Raw genomic sequence first — 7,088 nt, forward strand, 5'->3', positions numbered from 1 at the left:
AATATAACACTCTCATAGCAAAAGATTATCACATCAGACATAGGAAAAATATCCTGTACTGGGCAATTAATTAAAGCCCAGAGTTATCTTTTTAATTATGTCATTATAATATGAAAACAGTATAATGCCTAATATGGTTAGGTACATGCACATTTCCATTTGTTTATCAGATAGCTACTCAAGGTTACCAGTGATTCAACTACTATTCTTCCTACACTGGTAGGAGTGCAAGATAGATGGTTTCCTTCAAGGCAGAAAGTGTCATTAATCTTACGATAAAGTTCAGAACATAGACAGATCATAGCTGGCTGGAAGAGAAACACAAGTAGTAAATATTTATTGAGTGACTGGGGTGGGCATTGAATACAGTGGAATGAGCGGAGATGAATGTGAGAAACATGGATTTAAGTGTCAGAAATGTCTGATTAAAACCCTGGCTCTGTCTTTTGAAACATGTGACATCAGGCCACTTAAGGGCTCAATATAGCAGTAGGTATTAGAATTCTTAAGACTATATCCGACTTGAAAGATGAGTAGGTTTTGGATTTCCGGAAATGAAGGTTCTTTCCTATCCCATTATTTACCAACACATACTAGACTTCATGCTCTAAAACCAGGGCATCCTCCTGTTCATTTAGAAGTTCAATATAAGCAAGAAGCTTAGCAGGCAAGCTAGAAAGATGACAGCCCTTGGAGTCATTTCACACCGATCCCACACTAAGAAGCAGCAAGGGTTGCACATGCTTTGCATAGCCACAATATTATGATTTTAAAATACAAAGCTCTGTGCTTTGAAAATGTGAACAAATGGAGTTTACCACATCATAATCTTTGCATTGAGTTCAAATATAGGTTAAATTTTGCCCTTGAAGAATTGATACGTAGAAGTCCCAAGACCCAGCACCCCAGGATATAACTTTATTTAGCAAGAGGGTCATTCCAGGTGTAAGTAGTAGAGATCATAGTGGAGCAAGGCTAGGCCCACAGCCAGCGTGAGTGGTGTCCTTTCTTTATAAAGGGAAGTTAGGATGTGTACGCACACGCCAGGAGACTGCCACGTGAGGCCAAAAGCAGAGATGCGTTGATGCGTCTGAAGGTCCTACCAGAAGCTAGACGAGCAGAGCAGTTCCTTCAGGAAACCTGGCCCTGCAAAGAGATGCTTTTATCTGGACTCGGGTCCCTACAAATGTGACATTATAGATTTTTGTTATTCGAGCCACTCTATGTGGAGGGGATTTTTTTATATTAGCAACCTTAGCAAATTTATGCAGGAAATTTTAAGTTTTGGAGAAAAGGGAAAGAATGCTTGTGGCAGAAGTAAAAGCCAAATAGCATATAAGCAGAGAAAGGCAAAAAGGGTGATAGTAAAAATGTAGAGAGATGGCGGAAGAGAACCACACAGAAATTAGTGTCGGAGGTCTGGAGCCGATATATGTGTGACACTGACTGAGACAGTGAAAGTCAGGGGCAACAGTATCTGAAATTGTTGAAGGTTTTGAATAGCAATAGGTCATGGTGACACCAAGAACTCTGGAAACAGCTGGTTGATGCTAAGGGTCTGCCATAGGCCATCAGAAAACGAAGGTTAGGAAGGACAGCGTCATCATTTGACCCAATGGCCCCCAAATGCATAGATTAACACCAAGTTCATTCATTTCTTGTGTGGCGTAGTGCTCAGTGGTGCTTCTCAAATGCTAGCTGTGTGTGTGAACTGTGGGCAGATATAGTTAAAATCCAGATTCTGGAGCCTGAGGATTATGTACTTAGCATGTGCAAGCCCTGGATTCCAGCCCCAGTGCAATAAAGTAAAATAAAATAAAATATTCTGCTCCAGCAAGTCTGGGTGGACCTGAGAGCTGCCTTTTCAACAAGCCCCAGTTGATGCCAGTGCCACTGGCCCTTGGCCACACATGAGGCAGCAAGTGTGTCTTAGTTACTGTTCTCCTTGCAGAGACAAAATACCTGATCCCCACAAGTTAAAGGAGGAAATGTTTATTTAGCAGTTGTAGAGACTTCACAGTTTGTAGAGACTTCAGTCCATAATTGACTGGCTCCAAGCCAGGGTGGCATGGTAGAGGGGCATCGCAGAGGAAAAATGGTTCATGGCGTGCAGAAAGTAGCAAAGTAAGCAAGAAGAGGGGACACTACAAGCTTCTTTCAGTCCCAAAATCATATCCTGACTACCAGGAGTAGGACCGTGTCAAGCCAATCAGTGGCCTGATTTAGTAATCACCCACCCTCACTCGGGGCACCCTTGATCCTAGCCTTCCACCACGCACCAATCACACACTCTAGATTTAGCCATGTTGGAAAAAGCCACAGCTATGACCACATGAGGCTTTGGGGCGCCACCTAGACACAGCCATAGCAAGATGTGTATTCACCATTATGATCAGGCAGATAAAAAATAGTTTGGGATGAACAGAATGTTGAGCAAACAGTACTGATTCTTACGCAGATCAGTTAAAGCAAGTCAAATATCAGTAACAAAGAAATGGGAGAACTTACCTGCCCAAAGTTTGTACTGATGGCCAAACCATAATTTGATATTTATTTACAAATTTATTTATTTATTTATTTATTTATTTATTTATTTAATGTATTTAGTAGTACAGGGTCTCACTACACAGATTGGACTCATAGCGATCTCCTGTTTTCAGCCTCCCAAGTGCTGGGATTAAAGGCACATGCCACCACGTCCAGTCTCAAATCGCTATCTCAGCGCACCACAGGAGTGGGGTTAGCATGACACTCTGGGAATCAAACCCCGGCCCCTGTGTCTGCCTAAGCAGGCCCTTTAATCTGCTGAGCTATCTGTCCCATAATTTGATATGTAATAGCTATTTACATGCTTGCTTAATAAGAGGTTTGCAATTTTTTTTTTCAGTACCAGGGATTGAACTCAGGACCTTGAATTTGCCAGGCAAGTGCTTATGTCACTAGTTATATTCCTAGCCCTCTATTTGGTTTTTACAGCTTAAACTTTTAGAATGTAATCCTTATAACTGCTTTTTTTTTCTTTTTTTGGCGGAACCAGGGATTGAACTCAGGCCCTTGTGCTTGCCAGGGAAGCACAGATTCTACTAAGCCATCCCCTCACCTATAGCTGCTTTCTATAAGATGCTATATGCACCTGTAATCCCAGCACCAAGGAACCAAGGAAACTGAAAACAGGAGGATCACTATGAGTCTGAGCTGAGTAGTGAGACCCTGTACAGGATACATTAAAAAAATAAATAAATAAATAAATAAATAAAAATATATACACACACACACACACACACACACACACACACACACAGTAGGATATGTTTGTTTGTATATTCATTCATTTGTTTGTGTTTGAGATTAAAGTCTTGCTTTAGAGTCCAAGCTGGAAGCTTGTGGTCTCCCCCAGCCTCCTGGGTGTGGGAGTTACAGGCATGTGCCACCACACTGGGAAGTGTTGTGTATATTTATCCCTATTTTACAGAAAGGGACTGAGCTCCAGAGAGGTTATCGGTCGGTCAAGCAGGTGTGCAAAGCCACATCTTCTGACTCCAAATATAAAACTCTTCCTTACCCTGCCCAGTTTCTCTTAACTGTTTACATACCTTTTCTGGTTTATAAATGACACTCCTCCCTTTTATGTAGACTTCCCTGCCTTTTAAAGTGGCTAAAACACTCAGGGTTTAATAAATATGATTTTGATAAATATCATATTGACCATATGCCAATAAAGATTTAAAGGATGGAACCAATTCATTTAATCTTTCCTTTCTTACTCTATTTAAGTAAAGGACTCTATTTTTCAATTCGACTCTTGCATCACTTATTCAGAAAATAAGCATACTTTAAAACATTTTTTAAAAATCTTTTAGTTATTTATTTGGTCTTAGTGATCCTCCCATCTCAACCTCCCCAGCACTGGAATTACAGATGTCCTCCACCACGCCCGGCTTCAGAGGCCGGTACGGCATGTGGTACTGAGGATTGCATCCCAACATTGGCTTGCCAGGCGGGTGCTTAGACCACCCAAGCTATCTCCCCAGCCCCATAAACACACTTTTTAAAAGAGTCCTGCTCAGTCTTTCCTCTCTTGCACCTTGATCCCATTCCTTCTGATACACTAACACTTCCTAAACTCTTTAGCTTATACTAGGAAAAGAAAGAACAGTTTACAGATATCAGAAGGAAATCCTTTGACTACTTGTGTCCTTGCAGAAAGTCCCTCTTTTTTATATCATACGTAAGAATTGTGGATGGTTCCTCATCATGTACATGTTAGTTCCTCACACTGAATGTGAGTAAAGAGTAAAGTGAACTCAGGGCAGTGAAACCATTATCATCAGAAAAAAATCTCAAGTGTCACCAATGCTCAGTGGCTTCAGTTGCATTTTTGTAACTGGGGCATGCTTGCAGTACACCAGAAAATACAGGAAGCAAATGGAAAGCAGTCGCTCTCGTGTCATTATTGCTGAGGGGAAATTCCTCCCCTTGATCCCTGGTGTCAGTGTTCATGCCAGTGGACTAGAACACTAGAAGCTAAACATAGCTACCTTTTCCTAGGTCTGCAGTGTGCAGGCACCGAATTTAAAATAAAGCCCAAAGCATCAATCACCAAATTTAATTGTTTTCTTCTTGCATCTCCTCTAGTTAAAAATGAATGTTTTGAAATAAAAACTAGAAGAAGCTAACTTTCTTTGCATATTGTCTGCCAGGCATTTTACAAGCTTTAAACCTCATGAAAACCTTTTCAATACTTGGCCTATATCACTTTTAGAGGAAGAAAACTGACTTTTAAGCAGGTCCAGTAACTAGATCAAAGTCAGGCTTGGTAATCCAGAAACTGAAATCCAGGAAGGTGGATCATAGGTCCAAAATTTAATCAGTATTCTGTTCTTTCTCCTCAGAGACTCAGATGTTATGTCTATAAGAACTGAAACATAAGCCTTTAGCCTCTTTTAATTTGAAAAACATGAGAACTTCCAGTTAGGATTATAGACGTGTAATCCTAGCTCACTGGAAGACTGAAGCAGAAGCCATCAAATTGAAATCTAGTCTGAGAAACTTAGTGAGAACCTGTCTCAAAATTAAAAAAAAAAAAGGGGGGGGCTAGGGATGTAGCTCAGTGTGAAATTCTGGCCTCAATCCCTAGTAGTGGAAAAAACAGACAATAACCCCTATTCAAAGTATCCTAAATGAAAGAAGCGATTTAATGGTTCCTGTAGGGTGCAAAATGAGGCGTTCTGCTGACCTCAGGGATAGCTTATCTAGAGACTTGAACACTATTAGGACTCCCTCTCTGTGCTCCTTACCTCCTGCCAACCTCATGTTCTCAGACCAGCTTGAGGGGAATGCTATGCTGGGGCATTTCCCGGGGAAGCTCCAGGTTCATATCTTATCAGGAACCCAGAGAGGAAAATATTCATTTACTGCTGGATCTAGGGGGGAAAAAGTACGGTAACTGGCCAGGCGTGGTGGCACAGGCCTGTAATCCCAGCACTCAGGGAGGCTAAGGCAGGAGGAGCCATGAGTTCAAGGCCAGCCTAGCCTACATGAGACCCTGTCTCAAAAAACAAAACCAAAATGCCTCACAAAGAATAACTGGTTTGTTTTTAGTTCCTGTGCACATTTTTGGCCTAAACCTAGATATAACTGCAAGGAAGATAAAGAACTTCAGCTTGCTCAGTCTGGGCCACATGCCACGCCCTGCATCCTGGAGAGCTAAGTCAGTATCAGAGGAGGAGTGAAATGTATTAGATAGAAAAGAAAGAGAACAGCCATTAACCTACCTAATACTTAAATGCTTTTTTAATTTACAAAGTGCTCTCCTATAATTCTTGCCTTTTGAGTTTCAACCATACTGTGAAGAAGGCAGATCAAGTAAAACTAAAGAAAAATATTAAGGGGGCTGGGGAGATGGCTCAGTAGAATAAGTGCTTCCCTGGCAAGCACAAGGGCCTGAGTTCAATCCCCGGTTCCTCAAAAAAAAAAAAAAAAAAGAGCAAGCGAGAGAGAGAAAGATGGCCACAGGTTAGGACCACTTCCTGGACCTTTGCTGACCATGCTGCCCTGGGTGGTACTTTCTGCCATGCCACAGTGGCACCCTGTCTGAAGAACACAGCGTCCCTAGGACCAGGGATATTGCAGGAAACAAGATCTTTCACAAGGGCAGCCAGGATTTGTTCCTCTACCACCTCTTCCAGAGTATGGCGGGAAAGTTCATCTTGGGCTGATTCCTGAGGAATTCTTCCAGTTCCTTTATCCTAAAACTGGGATAACAGGACCCTACAAGCTTGGAACTATGCTTATCTTGTATTTTCTGTCCAAAGAAATACATGTGATTGGCCCAGAGACCTTCTCTACCATATCTGTAGTAGGTCTACTTGTCTATGTAATTAAAAAATACAGCGCTTCATTTGGAGAATTTATTGATAAACTGAATGAGAAAAAAATTGCCCAACTACGAGAGGCAAAGCAAACTTCCATAAAACAAATCCAGAATACAACCGGAATGGGAGAAGTCCCAGCAGGCACTTGTCCAGAAGTGCCACTACCTTCATGATGTCCAGAGGAACAACACTGCTATGGCCTTGGGGGTTTCTTACCAGGAACGGCTACATAGAGTATACAGGAAAGTAAAGAATCGCCCGGATGATCATATCTCTGTGCAGCACATGGTGAATCACAAGGAACAAGAGCACACGACAAGCCGGGTGGAGAAGCAAGTGGTGCGGGGCATCTCTGCACAGCAGGAAAAGTAGCCGACTGACAAGCGCTCTGAAGATCTAAAGCTGCTTACAAAGCGGGCTCAAGCGCAGCCCATTATGGAAATGTATCCATCCCAGTTGGGGCTGCCAGAAACAGTTGACTAAGTGGAAACTAGTCCGTGTAACAGACATTTCCCATATTGCTGTCTACTGAAATTACAGTTTACTTCTCCTAAAAAAAAAAAAAAAGCTTGAGGATTCATTAAGTGAGCACTAAATCAGCCAGCCAGATGTCTCTCATCTGTACCCTGCATTTTGAAATGTCCTGTGATCACTTTTTAACAAAACAGTTCATTTGTATTAAAACTTTTTTCATTTCTTTTATTTCTTTTTTTA

General features: G+C 41.7%; 1 pseudogene; it reads left to right on the plus strand.

Annotated features, from left to right (window-relative positions):
* Positions 1–6,046: 6,046 nt before the first annotated feature.
* On the plus strand, positions 6,047–6,857 carry LOC101567728 (annotated as a pseudogene).
* Positions 6,858–7,088: the final 231 nt, after the last annotated feature.

This window comes from Octodon degus, unplaced genomic scaffold (assembly GCF_000260255.1).
Source record: "Octodon degus isolate 3935 unplaced genomic scaffold, OctDeg1.0 scaffold00209, whole genome shotgun sequence".
Taxonomy (NCBI): domain Eukaryota; kingdom Metazoa; phylum Chordata; class Mammalia; order Rodentia; family Octodontidae; genus Octodon; species Octodon degus.